General features: G+C 37.4%; 1 protein-coding gene across 11 annotated transcripts in view; it reads left to right on the top strand.

Moving 5' to 3' along the window:
• The window catches only part of DMD (dystrophin), a 2,504,498-nt gene that overhangs the window by 2,119,451 nt on the left and 363,569 nt on the right, over positions 1-21,478 (top strand). The gene's annotated exons all lie outside the window — the stretch shown is intronic.

The raw sequence follows: 21,478 nt of genomic DNA, 5'->3' as shown, positions 1-21,478 counted from the left end.
CCCTCAGGCCACACAGCTGCCAACGAATGCTGCCAAAATATGAACAAGGGTCAGGAGCAGAAAAAGTTTAAGAAGCCCTGTTCTAGAAATAACATATGACTAGTATCCCCAAGAAATGGAAATCTGAGAGGGTTTAGATAGATTCATGGATGATAAATCCCTAATCAGCTGTTAAGGTACTTCCTTCATCTATAAAATTAAGGCATTGAATTAGATGGCCTACAAGGGCCCTTTCCACTCTAATAGGTTATGAATATGACCCTGGACAAGTTACTTAATTCTCTTTGTCTTAGTTTCCTCATCTGTAAAATTATGAGTTTGGACTCATTGGCCTCTACCTTTTGGTAGCGTGGTCTGTGAAAACTAGCCCTAGTCTGGGAGACTGAAGACTCCAATTTTGTCACCAACCAGCCCTGTCTGCCACTGACTGTATAAAAGAACTTGAACAAATTAATATATCTCTCTCCATCCCCTCTTTAATGAAAGAGGGCTGGATGATGTTCCTTTCTTCTCTATCGTCATGATTCCAAGAAGTTTCCTATGAAATAATTATCTCATGCAAAATTGTTGCATTGAGAAAGGTAGAGTGCTGAATTTGCAGTCAGGAGACCTGGCCTCAAAACTTTCTCATTAGAGCTAGGAAGGACTGGGGAAGTCAAGTCTAAACCTTTCATTTTAGAGATGAGGAAACTGAGGCAGACAGAAATTAAATGACTGGGCAAATCATTTAACCTCTGTCTGCTTTCTCAGCTGGAAAGTGGGGATAATAAATGACCCCTAACTTCTAGGGTTCTCTTGAGGATAATTCAATTGACTAAACATTTACTGAGATACTATTACGTGCCGGGCACTGTGTCAAGCACTGGATAAAGTGAGATCATATTTTTTAAGAGTCTTATAAACCTTGAAGTGCTGTATAAACGCTGGTTATTGTCACATTGACTGGTCTGGGGACACATAGATGGCATCTGAGGTAGAATTCAGGTCTTCCTCACTTCAAAATCCAGCAAACTGTATACTGTACTACTATGCAATCTAGTGGCTACAGACACTTACTAGCCATGTGACCCTGGACGAGTTACTTAATTCTCTGTGGCTTAATTTCCTCCTCTGTAAAATGATGGGGTTGAACTCATTGACCCTTCCAGCTTTAAATCTAGGGTCCTGTGATCTTTAATCCAATGATTCTACTTAGATTAAGTGCATGTTAAATTATGGTAGAATGAAGTTATAAATGTTAATGCATTATCAATACACATGAAGACTATTTCACATATCATTATTATGGGTTTTATTCATAATACTTATGGCTTATTAAAGCTCTCACAGAATGGTTGACCCTTGAACTTAAAAATCAACTAATCAGTGTAAAGGGGGAATATATAACTACAAAGATATATATATATTTCCATTTTAAAAATGATTTTCTGTTGGACTTGCTCTTTTTTTCTGTGGGGAAGGACTTGTCAGTGTGTTTTCCAAATATAATCTTTTTATAGTTCTAGCATGCTTGTGTTCCCAGCTATTATCCCAGCTAGATACAGAAGGCTCATTTAGGTGTTCTACCTATCACGCGTGCAGATTTCATAATCATGTTTTTACCACCACATAAGCAAGTAAATGAGTGAAATAAAATTAAGTTAGTAAGCTTCTATGCCAACGTACAATAATAAGTTAGGAAGCTTGTGGAGTAAGAAGTAGAATAATCAATAAGGTGACTTGGCTTGTTGAAACAATAACAAATTACTGCCTAGTGTTCCTTTATTTCCTTACTTTATATGATTTTAATATTAACATGTTTAGTTTTGGGCCTAAATGTTAGTGTTTTTAAACTCAATTGCAAATCATTCAGGAACATTACCAAATGAATAGCCCTAGGAATTAAATTCTTCCACTATTTGTAGCCCTATCATTTGGTCTTATATTTTTTCTTGTCCTGATGAGATACCCTCATTTAGAAATCTCTCTTATTGGGATACCAAAGAGATGTAGCCCAGTCAGACAAGATGACAGTCATACAGCAGTCCCTCTCAGAGAGGAACCAGAAAGATGGAGTTCAAGGATGAAAGATGTGGTAGTAGTCATAGGGGAAACTGGAGGATGCTTTCCAGGTAGCACGATGGGAAATGGGCTAAGAGTAAGTGGCAACAGTGTTGACAAACTGGGCTAATGTAGCATAAATTCATTAAAAAAAACCCATATTAATCACTTTTTTTTTTTGGAGGGCAATTTAAGTTGTGACTTGCCCAAGGTCACATGGCTAGTTTTTTGTATGAAGTGTGTGAGGCTGGATTTGAATTCAGGTCCTCCTGACTCCAGGGCTGGTGCTCTATTCACTGTGCAACCTAGCCACCCCAACACAATAATCATTCTTTAAAGAAATTGCCATCGTGCATGCTTGGTACACTTTGCTATAAAATTAACAAGTTATCTGTTTGTTTACACCCTGTACATAAAGAGCAGAATTTAGTAAAGTGGCAGAGTTGGTCATTTAACCCTGTTTGCCTCAGTTTCCTCATCTATAAAATTAGTTGGAGAAGGAAATGAGAAACCATTTCAGTATCTACCAAAAAAACCCCAAATGGAGTCACAAAGAGTTGGACATGACTGAAAAACCCTGAACAACAACAGAATAATTGGTAAAAGTCTAAGTGGAGGGTAGCAACCCTGCTTCTTATTTGTCTTTCTTCCTATTGCTTATCTTCTCTTTGCATTTTCTCACGTGCTTGGGGACTTTGTTCTGGTCAGAAAAAATAAATTTTTAGAGAAGTTGGGAGTCAATCAGACAGTAACTCATTTAACTCTCTGTCTTAGAGGGTCTGATGGAACATTTCTAGATGAATGGCCAGATGTAATCTCCTACCTGCAGTGGTTCCTTCAGGTTTTGGTGATGATCAACCACCTACTTTTATTTTTCTTCCTCAGCCTCTGGGGTAAACTACAGATTTGACTGATGTGGCTTCAACTTAAATTTCCCTCATCCATCAGGACCTTGGTCCAAATTGTGGGTATTGGAAAGAACTAAAGATGGAATCCATAGTTAGCAAAGTCAGTGTGTTCTTGGTGAAGAAGTAAATTGCTTTAGTATGGGCATGGGAAATAAGGTAACCCATTAATACAAGAGATATATGTTATCACAGTGAAAGTGACTCTTTGAGACATAATACTTACATCCAGTTTGCCCGTTGGATTTCAGTGAGATGCAAAGAACAAGTGAATTTTGACTTGAAATAGAATGAAAAGACAATGTTTAGTACTAGGTTCTTGGTCATTAAAGATAAGGGCAAGAAATCTGTGAAATCAAAAGGCCCTTTGGAGAAACAGTCAAGCTCTTTTAGCAAAAAAGGGAATAAAAGGAGCCTTTTTTTCCAAAATGACAACTGCTACTAAGTTGGCATCCTTGGAGTGCTGTCAAATGTGCCCAAGTCTATTGAGAAAAAGTAAGCATTGCTATCTAGCAATAGGGGGCTAAAGAAGCTGCACTAGTTTCTCAGCTGTGTCCTTCCACACAATAATGGCAACAACAACAATAATTTAAATAGTACCTACTATGTGCCAGATACTGTGCTAAGTGCTTTACAAATATTATTTCATTTGATCCTCACAGCAATCCAGAAAGGTAGGTGCTGTTATTATCCCCTTTTTGCAATTGAGGAAACTCAGGCAGACAAAGGTTAAGAGCCTTGCCCAGGGTCTCATGCTTGGTAAATGTCAGAGGCTAGATCTGAACTCCAGGCCTAGAACTCTGTCCACTGTACCATTGAGATGCTCTATTAATATCTTACATGTTTGCACATATCAGACAATGACATGGCAGACCCAAGGAAAGCAAAAGTCAAGATGGTCACTTGTAAGATCCTACTGCCCACCAGTCAAGGCACAGTTGAATTATAGCTATCTGACCATTGCCTGAGAATACATATATTATATGTGTGTGTGTCTGTGTGTGTATAAGAGTTCCAATATACATATGTTTTTCCCTCAATGGGTGAAGGTGGAGTTGATGTACAGGATAGTTAATAGAATCTATTCTGTTGCTCCTTCTGATGAGAGTGAAGATGAAACTGAAGTAGCTATGACATTTTTCAGGTGGAGGAAGGCATTTAGGGGTGCCCCACTTCAGAAACTCCTTACTTTAAGTTAAAAAACATAGTATCTTGCCATCAGCTCTGGCTTTTAAGAGGTATTCAGTTTTAACATAAACTATTACAAGGGGCCCACCAGACCAGATCCTATACTATTTTGTTTTTAGATAACACTATAGATACTCGAAGTTCTAGCATTTGGTGTGGATAGTTATAACCGCTGTTATCCCACAAGATGGTATTACTATACTTTAAAGATTGTCTTTATAGCCAGCAGTTCCTTTTTCCAGATGTTACAGATCTGCTGTACTTTTCTTTTTCTGTAATAGCAGGTAGAGAGTCATAATAGGCTAGTTTGTGAGTCCATTTATGAGAAAAGAGTTCCATTTCTGACCTCAGATGCACCAGATTCTCACTATGAAAAGGCAGTGGGAGTTGGGGTATAATGAGATGCCATGGCATATATCTTCTCGGATTTCTGGGATACTTTTTTGGTGTATCTGGCCATGAGAATAGCTTGGGCAATCTTTAACATGTCCATGAGCAGAGTCTCCCATCAGTGACCCTCCAGTAATACCCTGGAAACCATTCTAAAGATAATTTTCAATTTTGGGAGCCCCCATGATCATCTTATGTCTATTCTCTGGTGATTCTTTCTAACTCTTTGATAACTTCTTTCAGATGCCTAAGAAAGTCCATTTTTTTCCTATCAAACAATACATTTTGTAACTTTGTTTAGACACTATACTCAATAAGATTGACTAGGGTGCAATGGACTAATTGAATGAGTTTAAATAGATTATACTACCATGATTTTGCAGAACTGGGAGACAAAGCTCACAAAATGCTACAATGTGGTGGAGGTCCAAAGGGATTCATATTACAGAAACTGTGTCTAGATGGCTATATTTCATCTGTCTCTCTGCTGGGTATAGGTTAAATTCTATGTTACAACATTTTCACCAAAATGGACCATATTCCACTGAGATCCAATTTGATGGAAAATGGTGGCCTGCTCCAACTGGTACAGGAGGCCAGAAATAAAAAGATAGTCCTCCTAGTCTGTGATGATGAAGCCATTAAGGGTCTGATGATCATATCACACCCTTAAATTTTGATATTTTAACAAGTAATAAAGATGCTGCCATCTTGTTGGAAGGGGGACAGTAATATGAACTTTTCTTTATGTTAGTGTCAAAAAATTCAGAGAGGTTTCTGTTCTTGTCATGTCCTGTGAAGGAATAGATGATTTTGTTATGGATGGGGGCCCCTGAGACTAGATTATTCATTCAGTCTTGGTTACAGTGAGGTATCGATATATGCTTCACCAATGACAAAAACACCTTAGTTTCTAGATTTTAGGATTAATATAACATGGTATGCCTAGAGGCACTGAGAGAGATAGTGAGGGAAATAAAATATTTTCTATTTTGATCATCAAGAAGTGGAGAGAATATACAGGGTCATCCTTAAAGCACAATAATTAGAGGGAACAATCATCAGTGGCATAAACTTTGAAAGTTCCACATTTGGTTTTATTTTTTACAGTGACTTGTAGGCAACTGGTTTTGTAAGTAATGGGATTCATCTGGTTACACTGGCTGTTATTTTTTTAACATTACTGTAGTGCCATATGTTGTAAAGAGATGTTTCCTGCTGATTGGATAATGATCTAGAAAGTTTCATGAGGTCTCAGAGTACATTAAGGCCAGGGTCCAGAGTGTGTGCTGGTGGGGAGTTCTAGAACCAGAGGCAAACATAACTGGGTCGTCTGACTCCATGGTCCTGGGTGGGGAGTGTAGGGAGGGTCAACAGCACTGTCACACTCAACAGCACTTTCAGGTAAGCCTCATTGATGATAATTCTGTTTCCAAGTTTCTTTGTACATGGAGTATCCCCAGAGTCAGACATTTGGAAATGGCCAAAATAAACATAGGAATCTCCTATAAACTGTCATTATCCACTGGAGGGGGCACAGAGAAGAGTGGTAGAGCAAATTTGACCTATTTCTGTTAGTCCAAGTAAATAGATGACTTTTTATTGGGTCTAGAGGAAGATATGAGTATATGTGGGGTGGAGGAGGAAGAGTACTTAAAAATTCATAATTTTACTATTTAAAAGCTTAGAGGGTGGTAGCAATCCTAATCTGGACATTGTTATATTTGACTAGGTCAGATTACCCCCTCCCCACATTGACCCATGAGCATGATTGATTCATTCATTCCATTAAGTATTTTGGCCAGGAATTCAAAAGGTATAGATATCAGCTCTAGGACAGCTTCCTGATTTCTCAGTTGAGTGTGAAGAGGATTATTAAAGACCCTCTGGACTTCTATATAAAGACTTAGCACCACCTAGCAGTGAGTTGTTTTGGTTTTACACTCAGCAGTTTGCCCAACTCATGAGATCTGATAGTGTTTCTTACTATCCTCCATACAAGGTCATTCTCTCTCTTTTGTTGGTAGCTCCTATACCCAAAATTTATTCTGAGGAAATATCCAAAGTAAAACAGCTCTGTGTAGTATTTAGGTTTCCCCAGATATGGGCAATTTGAAAACTCCAATGCAAATAGCTCATTAGACATTCCAGGGAATCAAATGCACTGTGGGGTGGGGGAGGGTGGGGTAGAAGTGACTCCAGAGTAATTATTCACGTTAATTTGAAAGTGCATGACTTACAGCAGTAGGAGGGTTGGCAAGATCCAATTTTCTTCTTCCCATCTGAGAACCCCAACCTCCATAGTATGAATTTAGTCCGTCATCTGTAAGGTGCTGCTCCTCCTTCTTTTAGGAGGATAATACTAAGGAAATCCTCTGCTTTTAAGGATGTTGATGTTTAAAAGCTTGAACACTTGAGCTCTCCAGCTTCAGATTACTTACAAGGAAGGCAACTCCCAAAGTCATACCCCCTAGGAAATCTCTTTTTCTGTAACTGGAAGACTAGATTTTGGTTAACACTGCCTAGGGAATTTAAAATCCCCTTTCTAATATACAGAAAATTAGGGTTCAAGAATAGTGTCTTCAAATTTCTTTCTAAAACCACATACAAGCACATGCCTGCAACTGCAGAGTCCTTCTGTGTCACCATTACTACCCCTGGGGTAGGAGTGAGGGTGGGTGGTGGAATCAAAGGAAAACTCCTCCTCTCCTTTGCTGTACTCTAATAGACTCAAGAGGTTTCTTAAAAAGTGAGAAAAGATCAAACCAATTTCACAACTCACTTTTATAGTACACAGAGAGAGAACCTCCTCAAAGTAGAATCTGTGGACGTGAGCTTCAGTTAAACAATCACTGGTAGGTAGCCACTGTATTTAAAACCCAACCAGTATAGCTCCAGTGGAAATGTAGATCCAAACCTCCCGCAATCAATAGAATGAATTCTACCATATCTTGGCCTCTTTAGTGCAATAGCCTTTGGGCCACAGCTCCAAAACACTTAATCAGATCCAAGAAATCAGCAACTTGGCTACATCTTTACTATTTCAATATATTAATGAATAATTTTATCAATATCAGCAATATTTCCAAATGTTCAGATCTTAGTTCATCCACACTTTTACTTCCTGTGTAGTTTTACTCCATGTTCTGTCGTAAATCCTCCATGATGGACCTACACAATGCCTTCCTTTAAGTCTTTGATATTTAATAGTAATACTTGTGTTGCATCAACAGACCTCCTCCTTTTCAATGCCCAACTGTATATTCTTCTCCAAACTAGGATGAGAAGATGGTTTAGGGTTGGCTGTGGCCTACACAAATCCTTTCCCATACCATAAGAGTTACCCATGATGATGGCAACTTGTATATACCAAAGAAATAAAATAAAAAACAGAATATTATATTATGTAGTGATATATAAACAATATGCAGTGATCAATAAACAATAATAAACTCCTGTACCCAATAAATCTTAATATTAAAAGAAATATAAACCATACAAATGGATATAAATCCTATTGATTTCTTGGCTTACAAAATGAATAAAATATTTTGTTTGAAAACACCCTGACATTTTATTACAAAAGTTGAAGAAAAAGATTTGCAAGGTTGTCTTCTCATTAAAATTGCCTGGAGGTTGGTTCTGTATCAGGATGCAAGTTGTGTTTTAATGAAATTTTGGCCTAGCTTCATTTGTAGAAAAAAATCAAAAATCTTTTCAATTTTTTGCTGTGCGTGCTAACCTTTTATATTACTCAAGGAATGGTGCAGGGTGGATTTTTAATTAGTCAATGGGTATTTGTAATTTTTGACAGCAAAGTAATATAACAATCACCTGAATTCCCTTCTAACACCAGTGACACAGGTTTTCATGGCTCTTAAAAATGTGCTCTTGTTTATATCAGGGAAGGAAAAATTATGAAGAAACTAATATTAAATAAAATATACCAATTACTTAGATACCAATCAATGTTTAAGAAATAATAGATTCATACACTGATTTAGGATTTTTTTTCCTTTCTGATGACTTCTTTTATCAGAAACAAAATATTGATTTTCTCCTGGTTACAATAGTAATAAAATTTCTAGTAATACTTTTAAGTTTTCTGAGAAACAGAATGATGTAGTGAAGAGAGAGTGTCTCACTTCAAAACCAGTGATGACCAAGTTCAAGGCTTACCTCTGAACATACTGGTATGAGACCTTGATTGAATTACTTATCTCCCAGAGCTCTAGGCAGTTTTCTAAGACTATAAATGCTGAGAAGTTGCCAAACTCTTTTTAGAGACAGTTTCCTCACCCAGGTGTTCTCTTTAACAATAAAATCACAAATCTAGTCTTTATCTCTTGAGTCTGCTAGAGAGCCACTGTTTTTTTCATATAATAATAACTGCTAACATTTACAAAATACTGACTCCAAGCACTGTGCTGAGTACTTTACAATTATTATTTCATTTGATCCTCACAATATCCCTGGGTAGGTACTATTAGTATCTCCATTTTATAGAAGAGGAAACTGAGGCAGACAGAAATTAAGATACTTGCCTGGAATTACACAGCAACTTAGTGTATAAGGCAGGATTTGAACTCAGGTCTCCCTGACTACAGGCTTAGCACACCATCCACTATGCCACCAGAAGCCTTGAGACAAAAATCAACAGAATTAGTACTTCAGCAAAATTTGGAAAATGAGTCACTAGTTGTGCTAAACTATGTGTTTTCATGGATTAAAGTTGTCCTACAAGAAAAAAAAATGTATTTCCAGATGGACATTTTGTGATACATACATGATTAGATAAACCAGAGGAAATGTATGCCAATTAGGTGGGAAGAGAGAAGAATTTAGAACTCTGAGTTAACTTGACATAGCTTAGGTTCATACTTTTGTAAAGCATATCACCATAGCAAACACACACAGAGGCATGCACACAATTTACTAACTGATAAAAAAAAAATGTCTTACAGATGGCAGTAAGTACTTTAAGTAAAGAAAGTAATTTTTTTTCTTTTGCTCCTTGTTGTTTGGTTGTTTTTCCATTGTGTCTGACTCTTTATGGCCCCATTTAAGGTTTTCTTGGCAAAGATACTGGAGTAGTTTACCATTTCCTCCTCCAGCTCATTTTACAGATGAGGAAACTGAGGCATACAGGGTTAAGTGACTTGTCCAGACTCACATAGCTAGTAAATGTCTGAGGTCAGATTTGTATTCAGGTCTTCCTGACTTCAGACCCAGTAATCTATCCACTGTGCTGTCCCCTTTTTTTCCTTGGATTATAATAAACTATACAGTAAGCAAATATGGATCCTTAACAATAATTAACATATTCTCTTGAATAACTTTTTAATAAAGAAAACACTTTGTATTCTAATGGAATTTGGGTGTGTTGGGGAGGGATATTTTGTGGGGTTCATTCTCCAGAAAGAATGGTATTTTGTGAAGGCCATGGGTCTTTTATCTAATTCAGAAACTGTAATAAGCAAAAGCAGGAAATACTGAAGGGCATTTTGTTATCTTTCTCTTGGGCAAACTCCTACCTGAACTATTTTTATCTCAACTCCTTCTTAGAGGATTTATATTAACCTCTAGTTCATTCCTACTTTACTATTTCTGAGTTTATAACAGTATATTGGATGAAAAATCAAATCTTCTAAAACCCATTTTGTTTCAATAGTACCTGTCCCCACTAGCACTAAAATTAAATATACACACCCAATCTAGAAAAGCTAAGTACTGCATATTGAATGGACACTTCACAACCATTGCTTTCATTGCTCATACTTATTACAACCCTTAAATATGTCATGGAGATAGCAAAATCTGTTTTAATGATAAATAAGAGAAGCTCTTAGAACTGTTACTATATAGTCCTGAGGACTTTTGTTATTGTTGTTGTTTAAAGACTTTGAGGTTTATGGTTATGAATAATTTTTTTCTGAATACATTCCTTTAGAGGACTGTTTTTTATCATATTTATCATTGTTATCAAACAATATTAGGTGTGCCCACACATATGTAGGTGGCATAGTAGATAGAGTGCCACGCCTGGAATCAGGAAGAGTCATCTTTGTGAGTTCAATTCTAACTTCAGATGCTTATTAGTTATGTGACCCTGGAAAAGTCATTTAACCCTGTTTACTTCAGTTTCCTCATCTGTAAAATGAGCTGGAGAAGGAAATGGCAAACCACACCAGTATCTTTGCCAAGAAAACCCCAAATGGGGTCACAAAGACTTGGACATAACTGAACAACAATGCATATGTGTGGCAATATGTTGAAATTTTTAAGAGATAGGGGTCTATGCTCTCTCAAAGGCTTAATGACTTTTAAATCGTATTTAAGAATATATTTGAAGAAATATGTATTCCCACTGCTACCGCACTAATTGAGTCACTTATCTACATGACTGTAACAATCTCAGTAGTTTCTGTTCAACACTAATTCATACTGCATATCACCACCAGATTAATTTTTACTAAACTAGTTTTAACTAAAATGCTAATTACACAGATTACACTTTAAAATGTGTTGTACATTTTTAAAGAACCAGTTGATAAACTTTTATCAGTACTCCCTAAGTATAGAGACAATATTAAAATTGGTCGAAAAAGCCAGAATCCATAAGACTACTACAGAAGCTGTTTGATGCTCAGACTTGAAATAAATTAGGTAGCATGTCCAAAATTTGTTTCTCTTTAACTTGATGTTACATATCTCTCAGAATCTGGATTCATATAATATTCTGGGAGTATTCTGAATTGCATGCATAGTTCAGGTAAAAGTAAAATTTTTATGGCAAAATTATTTAATTCTCATGTTCCTCTGTTTTATTTCAACTGACAAGATCTGGTGTGTGTCCTTGAAAAAGGCAAGGTGAGAAAAGGAGCGGCTGGAGAAAGAAGGAGCCTAATAGAAAAGATGTTAATGATGATAAATGGGAAAATCTAATCAGTGTTTTGCAAGCTAGTGAAAATTTTGGCAAGTAGAAGAAACTTTTGTTTTACTCTAAAGGAAACTTAAGAGAGCTCCTGCATGTGCCATTTTTTACTCAGGAGGCACAGTTGGCCTCCTTAGCAATTCATGGATTATCATTCATTCTTTAATAAATAAATAAAGAGATTTTCTTAACTGCCACTTCATGTTTCATTTCATATAATTAAGAGTTCTCTGGAAGAAAATATTGGTATTCCTTTCATTTCTTAAACAGCCTAAGAACACTGCCTGTTTAAATGATTTATTTATACTCATTAGAAACATTTTTATTTCAGTCTTGGTGATTTTGCATTTAGTCTCTATAAAAGCCTATACACAACCTTTACGGTATTTTTAATTTTGTTGACAGAAAGTTATACAAGGCTTGAAATAAGGTTGATAGTTTCTTGCAGTTTATGTGTGCATGTGCATGTATCTTTCTATAGGCAGTGAGGGGACAAAGGGTTCCCCTATAAGGAGAAGGTAATTAGCAGTTAATAGACAACATTATAAAAATTAATTCCTAAGGAATTTCCACATCTAGCCCGACTCAGAATCTAACTCTTTCCCTCCTCAGTTATTTAGACACTATTGTATGAATTTTTAACTTCAAAGAACACATTTTCTCAACTAATCATCCATCTCTGACAATCGACTCCAGAGGCTGTGTCCCTGTTGCAGGACTGCTCACCATCCTCCATGGTGACAGTGGGCTATGGACTAGAGACAGGCCGAGGTCTCTCAGTAGGCATCACAATACAGGTGCCAGATGACTCACAATAGCTGAGGGGCTAGAGCAAGAAAGAGACTGGAAGCAGTAGAGGGTTTCCTTGCAGAAGTCCAGATCACAATAGCTAGCCCAAAGTCCAAAAAGAGCCAGCTGGAGAGAAAGGCCATGTCCTTATGAGATAGTCACCATAAGCTAGTCAATAGAGAAGCATTCATTATTTACCTACTGTGTTGCTAAGCACTGTGTCAAGCTCTAGAAATACAAAGAAAGGGGGGAAACCCACTGTCCCTTCTGTCAAGGGGTCTATAGTCTAATTTGAGAGACAACATGTAAACAACCACGTTCAGCCAAGGTTTATACATAATAAATTAGAGATTATTTAAAAAGGGAAGATACAAAGAGAAAGCAGGATTGGGAAAAACTATTTTAGTAAAAATTAATCTGGTGGTGATATGCAGCATGAATTAGTGTGGAACCGAAACTACTGAGATTGTTACAGTCATGTAGAAATAAAATAAGTGATTGAATTAGTGTGGTGGCAGTGGGAATACATATTTCTTCAAATATGTACAATACAATACAAAGATAAAGCAGAATTTTCTATACCTGTAGAAGGTGTTATTTTAGCTGGGACTTGAAGGAAGTCAGAAAGGCCAGGAGACAGAGGAGAGAAGGGAGAGAATTTTGAGGCCTAGGGGACAGCCAGTGAAAATGCCTGGGGTTGAGAGGTAGAGTATCAGGTAGGTCAAACAGCAGGAAGACCAGTATCACTGGTTCACAAAGTATATAGGGAGAAATAAGATGTAAAAAGACTAGTGAGGTAAGACAGGACCAGCGTAAGAGGAACTTTGAATACCAAACAAAAGATTTTCTATTTAATCATGGTGGTGATGGGGAACCACTCAAGTTTGTTGAATAAGGAGGTGACATGGTCAGACCTGCATTGTCATCATCAGCGTCATCATCATCATGTTTATATAGTACTTCGAAGTTTTCACAGTGCTTTGCAAACATTTTATCCTCACAATAACCCTGTAAGATAGGTGATATTGCTATTCTCATTCTACAGATTAATTGAGGCAAAGAGGAGCTGTTCTTGCCCAGGGTAATATAGCAAGTAAGTGTCTGAGGCCAGATTTGAGTTCATGTCTTCTCAACACCAGATGCAGTCCTCTATCCAATCTGCCACCTGGCTGTCACTAAGAAGATCAGTTTGACAGCTGAGTAGAACATTGGCAGGTCTGAGGAGAGAGACTTGAGGCAGAGAGGCCCACCATAAGCTTATTGCAATAATCCAGGCATGAAATGATAAGGACCTGGACAAGGGTGGTGACAATGTTAGAGGAGGGAAAGATGATGTCATGAAATCAACAAGATTTGACAACACATTGGAGGTGGTAGGTGAGTGTAGGGAGCTGAGGATAAAACCTAGGGTGACTGGAAGGATGGTGGTACCCTCTATAGTAACAGAGAACTTGGAAAAATAAGAGATAGGGTGGAACGGTGGATAATGACTTCAGTTTTGTCATAAGTTTCAGGATATCTACAGGACAACTAGTTTGAGATGTTTAATAGGCAGTTGGAGATATGTTACTGGTGGTCAGGAAAGAGATCAGGCCTGGATAAGTAGAGCTTGGAAATATCAGCATAGAGATCTACATCCAAAAAAACAATAGCAGTGACTTGACCCAGTAGGCATAGAGTCACCATTGTAAGTACACAAGACGGAAGTCAAGGAACATAAATGCCTTATTGAATTCATTGGGAGTGTTTAGTTGATTTAGAATAAGGTGAATAGAGCTAGCACTGCCTATTCCATCTAGCTGGTACCCAGATGCCATAAGTGGTGCTGACTCACCTCTCCTTTCTTCTGAATGAGAGACAACTATGCTGGGTCCATTGGTAGATAGCACTTAGCAGTATCCATTGGAATACAAACAGACCTCTTCTCATCAGTTTCATTAGTCATTAGCTTATTTTACTACATCTGCTTAAAGGCAATAAAAGTGAGCTGACTTCTTAATTCCCTTTAATTCAGACTTTTTGCTAATTCAGACTGTCCTTCCCTCAAATTAGTCTAATTTAGTGATATTTTTTATTGCAATACTCAATGTCATTTTATGCATATTTAATTAGTATATTCTCACCTGCATACTTAAGATCTAAAGTGGTACTAGGTTTCAGAGATAGAACAGCTTACAATGTAAGGAGCCCTTTGCCTGAAGAGTCTTGCTAGCATTGATTGGGGCAGAATTTCTTGATGCACACTTTATTGCTTTTGTTGTAAGAATGATTGATGTCTATAATTATAAAATATGAAGGATTAAATGAAACAAAGAAAAATAAGGATCTAGTAATTATCTACTAGACTGTAATTGCTGTGAGGCCAGGGAACATATTTGATTCTTCCCTGCCTCCCATCTCCAGCTCCTTTAATAAGACCTCAAGGAAGAACATGCTCATTCATGCTTTTAATAAACACTATAGTCACCTAACATGCTGCTGCTTTGGAGAGATACCAAGTTTAGATAAGATATGATCACCGACTTCCCGCAGCTTATACAGAGTTAGACTCAGGCTTCCCAGGGAGAATAGATCACAATAGAGGACCTGCTTTGGGTTGATTGATGAATGGTTAGCTCAGCTATGATAGCATCTTCACAAAGAGTAAAAGGATATATTTATGAGGAAGCATTCAGGTCCAAAAAGGAGAGAAAATACACCCTGCAAGAAAGGATTTCTGAGACTAGGGCAAACAGATAAAATAGTAAAATACTTCAGTGAGTTTAGAAAGTAATGGCCAAGGGGCGGCCAGGTAGCACAGCAAGTAAGAGCACCAGCTCCAGTGTTGGGACGACCTGGAGATCGAATCCCGGGCTCAGACACTCAGCACCACACCCAGAAATAACTGGCCGCGTAATCTTGAGCAAGTTACTTAACCCCGATTGCTTAAAAAAAAAAAAAAAGAAAGTAATGGCCAGGCACAAAGTACAGAAAGACACATTAGACAGGTCAGAGGCAGAAAGTCCTGATGGTGATTTAATAGAGATAAGTGTCCTTTGATATTATGGGATGCCTGGTATATCCACCTTCTCTGGTTCTGAAGAGGCCAACTCCCTATCAGCTTTCTGGTTGATCAAAGTTAAACAGGTTTTGAGTAGCTAATGAATCAATTAATTTGGATGTTTCTAAAGTAAACCTTCTCCTCTAAGGTATATCACTACAAGTCAGTCCTTTCACATCTATAATCAAATCCATTTAGTAAAGTAAAAATTCTATCTGCATGAGAGAAATCATTTGGTCAGATTTGTTCTGATTCATTTTTTCCATTGAGAATATATCTCAGTTGTTTAACTGATGCTAGGAAAATCCACAATATATAATAAATTCCCTGCTTAAAGGCTTCTTATGTGTTCAGTCAGAATTTGAACAATATTTATTATTAGACATTAACAAATGTTAACTTTCAAAACATTTAACAAAAGTTAAAGACACTTAAGAAATGGTACTTAATATTAGAATTTTGATATAATATAGAATTGGATGGTACATTTTGTAACAATTTGTGTGTACTAAATATTTTTAAATACAAAGATCAATTTACATTTGCATTCTTGAAAACCAATAAAATAGTGATAATAGTCAATACTCATTAAATCCTCACAAACAACCCTAGGAGACAGGTGCTAGGATAATAAATAATAGGGGAGGGTAATAAATCCTCATTTTACAGTTGAAGAAACTGAAGCAAATAGAGGTTAAGTGACCTTCCCAGGGTCACACAACTCTAAATTTAAACAGAAGCAGAACATTTAAAAATACCATTAGACTCCTTTTCTGTCTCCAACCCCACCCCCAGATACAAGTCCTACTGTTACGCTGTTTCACATATAAACATTTTCTATCCAACACTAAATCTACTTTTCAATATACATGGTATAATGCTTAATATTTATATTTACATAGAGTTCCAGCGATGTATGTGAAGATAGCTAGATGGTAAGGTGAAGAGAGGGATGGATCTGGAGTTAAGATGTCCCAAGTTCACATCTGGCCTCAGACACTTATAGCCTATGACCTTGGACAAGTCACTTAACCTTGTGCCTCAGTTTCTTTATCTGTATAATGGGAATAAAACAGCACCTACCTAACAGGATTATCATGACTATCAAATGAGATGATATTTGTAAAGCACTTCACAGACCATAAAACACCATATAAAAGTTAGTTGTTATTGAAAATGTAGTCAGTTAATAATCTTTGTTGTCTTCAGACCTTCCTTTCTCTCATTTTTATTCAGTGCCTAGTTTTCTGCCCATTCCATCATCCCCTAAATGCCCCAAAACTGAAAAGTCATGACTTCAGTACCATATGTAACTAAGCAAAACTCATATACCTCACCTTCTACCCTACTTTTCCACATCATTACACCTTACTCCTTACTACCTTTGACTTGTAAGTAGACGATTTGATTTGATTTATTCTTTTGTGACATTTTGCATATTTGCTACTAAAGGAGGTTATAAAATCTTGGTTGAAGAACACTATCTCCCAGTCTTCTGTAAACTTAAAGTCTCAAATTATAGTCACAAGCATTTTCAGTTTTGCAGTTACTACTACTACTACTAATGATGATGATGATGATGATAAGTAGCATCTGCATAATGCGTTAGGGTTTACCAAGCAGTTTACAAATATTATTTCAGAAAGTTTCTTGCCTAGCACTACACAACTAGTGTCTGTATGAGGCAGGATTCAAACTCTGGTCTTACCCACTCCAAGTCCTGTGCTCTCTCTCTCCAGTATACTACCTATCCTGATGTAAATTGAGGTTCTACTGTATTTTGCCATGCAGATAATTTTAAATTTCTTTTAAAAACTGTAATTTTTTCTAGTGAACAAAATAAATCTAAAACAATCATTAGTTTCAGGGTAAAGTAGAATGTTAGTGAAAAAAGGAATGAACCAAAGGTCTAAAGAAAATGGTAAGGAAACAGATGGAATGAAGATAACAGTTGGTCAGGGAAGCAAGATTTTAAAGAATATAAATGTAAAGGTTGTTGCTAAGCATTTATTGAGTTCCGTCAATCTGCTAAATTTACCCCAGAGAAAAGAGTAAAAAAATTAATAGAATGTAAACTCCTTGACATCAAGAATGATTTCACATGTGTGTTCATATTTCTGCTGTCACGCACATAGTTCCTACTTCATAATTGTTTAGTTGAATTGAAGTAAGAGAATGAAAGTAATTGAGGTACAATAGATAAGTTACAAATACATTTACTCAGAATAGAATCTTGAATTTAAGTGGGATCACAAGTGTCATATAGTCAAGACTGTAGATACTAGTCGTTAGTCCTCAAAGATACATATTATATAACCTGTAAATTCCCTCAAACTCTGAGAGGGAATCTCCCTCAACAAAATTCCCACAACATGATCAAGCAGAATTTACTGAAAGACTTCTACCTCCTAATCATGCCCTTTGCACTCATAAGTAACTCTAATTATTTGAAAGTTGTTCTTTACATCATCTCCAAAACTGCCTTTCTAAAAATCCTGTTCCCTCCCTCTAGTTCTATAGAGTATATGGTAGAAATTGATATGAAGTAAAATTTGGCAGGTTGTATGTGACCAGATTGTGGGGGACTTTAAATGCCAAACAAAGAGTTCAAGATTTACTTGACAAAGGTAGCCAACTAACATTTTTGAGCAGAGGAGTGATGCTACTATATTAACAAGATTAGTCTGGTAGAGGCAAATAAATTTGGGGGGGTTAGGATTAGCAAGGCAACCAATCAGATAACTGTTCTTATAGCAATAATGTGACCCTCAAAAGTGGTGGCAACAGGGATACAAAGAAGGAACTGGATCTGAGAGACACTGAAAAGGCAGAATCAATAAGACTTAGCAAGTGATTGGCTCTGGATGGGGAAGAATTAAAGATTTCAAAATGAGAGACAGAGTGAACAATAGTGCCACAAATAAATAATGAATACACATGCTAGATAATCATAGTACCTAGAGCTCCGATTTATTGTGAGCATAAAATGTGATAATGCTTGTAAAGCAATTTACCCACTTTAAGGCACTATATAAACATTAGCTATTTAAAAAAGGAAAAGATAACAAGCTCAGTATTGTACATATTGAATTTTAGGTGTTGGAGTAATGTTCTGACAGAACTGTACTGTAGATAGATGGTAATTTTACTGTTATCCTATATCTTTCCTTCCTTTTGTGGCCAAACTTCTTAAGAACATCATTTACAGTAGCTGTATCCACTGCCTTTCCTCATTCTGTCTTCTTAATTCTCTACAGTCTGCCTTCTGACTTCATAATTCAATCAAGATTGCTCTGTCCCAAGTTATTAATGATATATTACTTGCCAAATCAGATAGGTAGAAGAAGAATAGAGACTGGTTTCCTGAAAATCTACAAAGGAGAGTATCAAGGAAGAGAGAATGATCAACAGTGTCAAAAACTGAAGAGATGTCAAGGAGAATGAGGACTGAGAGAAGGTCGTTGAATTTGGCAACTCAGAAACCAATAGTAGCTTTGGAGAGGGTAATTGTGGTGCAATGATAAGGTCAGAAGCTAAATTGTAAGGGATTAAGAAATAAATTGAGAGAGAAAATGAAGCCAATTATTATAGATAGCCTCCTTGTGGAGTTTAGCCACAATAGGGAGAAGAGATACAAGGCAATAGCAGAGATAGAGAGATTAAGTGAGGGACTTTTCAGAATGGGGAAGACATGAGCATGTTTTGTAGGTAGTATGAAATGAGCCAGTAGACAAAGAGAGATTAAAATATGTGAATGAGTGGGGATGACAAAGGGAGCAGTCTGTTGAGGGAGATGGGATGGAATGCTATCACTTGAGCAAGTAGTGAGGTTAGCCTTGGCAAAGAATAAGGTTATTTCATGTGAGATGGGTAAAGGAGAAGATAGTGACAAAAGACAGCTGAGTCATAGGATAAGAGGCAGAGGATACAAGAGGGAACTCACAGCAAATGGCCTCAATTTTTTTTCCATAAAATATGAGGTAAGGTTCTCAGCAGAGAGTAGAGGAGTAGGAGAAAGCCACTGGAGGCTTGAAGAGGGATGAAAAGAGAGGGAAAGTGAGCTTATAAGGGAGGGAGAGTAGGATTGCCTAGCAGCAGTGAGGGCCCAGATGAAGTTGTATCATATAAACTTGTAGTTCACCTAATCAGAAGGGTTGCATGATTTTCTTCATCCTCATTCAACAGCACATTTGTGGGAGAGGAAATAGAGCATGATGGAGCGAGGCAAGGCTGAGGCTTGACTGGGAATAATTATCAGTAGGATAAGTGGGCTAGAGATTCAAGAGAGGAAGAGGGTGTAGAGTTGAATTGATCCACCAAGAGATCCAAGATGGACAGAAGAGGAAAGAATGACTAATGCAGGGGGATATGGCATTTGAATTTAAATTTGGCATTTAAAGCCCTTCACATCTGGCCCCAATATACCTTTCCAGTCATATCACAGTACTCCTTCACATACACTGTGATCCAGTCAAAATGGCCTTCTTAACTATTGCTCAGTATGGTATCTAGGTGGTACAATGGATAGAGTGCTGGGCCTGGCGTCAAGTTCAAATCTAGCCTCAGATAGTTGCCAGCTTGTGATGCTGGGCAAGTCCTTAACCTCTGTCTGCAGTTCCCTCTACTGTAAAATGGAGACAATAAGGACACCTATCTCCCAGGATTGTTGTGAGGTTCAAATGAGATATTTTTGTAAAATGTTTAGCATAGGGGCGGCCAGGTAGCACAGCGAGTAAGAGCACTGGATCCAGTGTCGGGACAACCTGGAGATCGAATCCCAGGCTCAGACACTTAGCACCCACCCAAGAAACACCTGGCCATGTAACCTTGAGCAAGTTACTTAACCCCAATTGCTTAGGGGCGGCCAGGTGACTCAGCGAGTAAGAGCCCGGCTCCAGTGTCGGGATGACCTGTATCGAATCCCGGGCTCAGACACTCAGCACCACACCCAGAAATAACGCCATGTAACCTTGAGCAAGTTACTTAACCACGATTGCTTTAAAAAAAAAAATGTTTAGCATAATGCCTGGAACATAGTAGGTGCTTAATAAATGCTCTTCCTTTTTTTTTTTCCTTCCTGCTCACACATTATCATCCTCATCTCCCTTCTCCAAGCTTTTACAGTGATTCCTCCCAGAACTCCTCATTTCTTTTAAGGCTCAGATCAAACCTTTCTTGTTCTCTCAGTTACCTCTCTCTTCTCCCCACAAAAATTACCTTATTTATTTAATATATATCCATATCGTCTCACCTGACAGAACATAAGCTCCTTGGATGCATAAAATTTCATTTTTGTCATATCCCCAGATCCTTGATTAGTGTCTGGGACCCAGTAGGCATTTAATACATAATTGTTGCTTGACCAAGTGGGGTAGTTGACAATGTCAAAAGCTACAGTCAAGGCTAAGGACTTGAGAGAAAAGCCATTGGATTTGTCGTTTAAGTCATTAATGTCCTTTGAAAGAGAAGTTTTAGTCATTAGAAAGCTAACTTAAGTAGAAGCCAGACTTCAGGGAATTGAAGAGAGAGGAGGTAGGAAAGAAATGAAGACATCTGGTATAAACTTTTTTATAAGCTTAAGTTATAAAAGGGTAGAAGAAATAGAGTGATACTTGAATGAGATATAATAGAATGAGAAAGAATGGCCAAAGGAAGGCCTTCCTCTTCCTGTTAAGGGTTGAGCATATCTGAGAATATTTGTAAGAAATAGGGGACCTAGAGTGGGACAGATTCTGTGAGGAAAGTGATGATGTCAGTTTTGGGTATTCATTTTGAGATGTCAGAAGGTCATCGAAAAAAATCATTATAAGGGGCGGCTAAGTGGTACACTGGCCCTGGAATCAGGAGGACCTGAGTTCAAATCCAGCCTCAGATACTTAACACTTACTAGCCATGTTACCTTGGGCAAGACAACCCCAATTGCCTTGCCTTTCCCCCTCCAAAAAGAAAAAAAAAATTCATTATCAGTTGGCCATTAATACTGTCTAATTTTTGGCTTGACATATCAAGCTCTTAGGTTTTATTATGTTTTGTCATTTAAATTATAATAATACCTAAGTGCTTGGTACATGTTGTTTGTAGAACTTCTTACCAGGATAAACTTGACAATGCCATCCAGCTTTAGAAATACACATGGAAATTAAAAAAGAAAGAAAGAAAAAACAAAGTCCAGGATAGATTCTACTTTATCAA

The sequence above is a fragment of the Petaurus breviceps genome, unplaced genomic scaffold (assembly GCF_028583685.1).
Source record: "Petaurus breviceps papuanus isolate PSGF00001 unplaced genomic scaffold, PetGlider_PUasm1.0 90603, whole genome shotgun sequence".
Classification (NCBI taxonomy): Eukaryota; Metazoa; Chordata; class Mammalia; order Diprotodontia; family Petauridae; genus Petaurus; species Petaurus breviceps.
The sequence above is the reverse complement of the archived record's forward strand: the minus strand, read 5'-3'. Positions and strand labels throughout refer to the sequence as shown.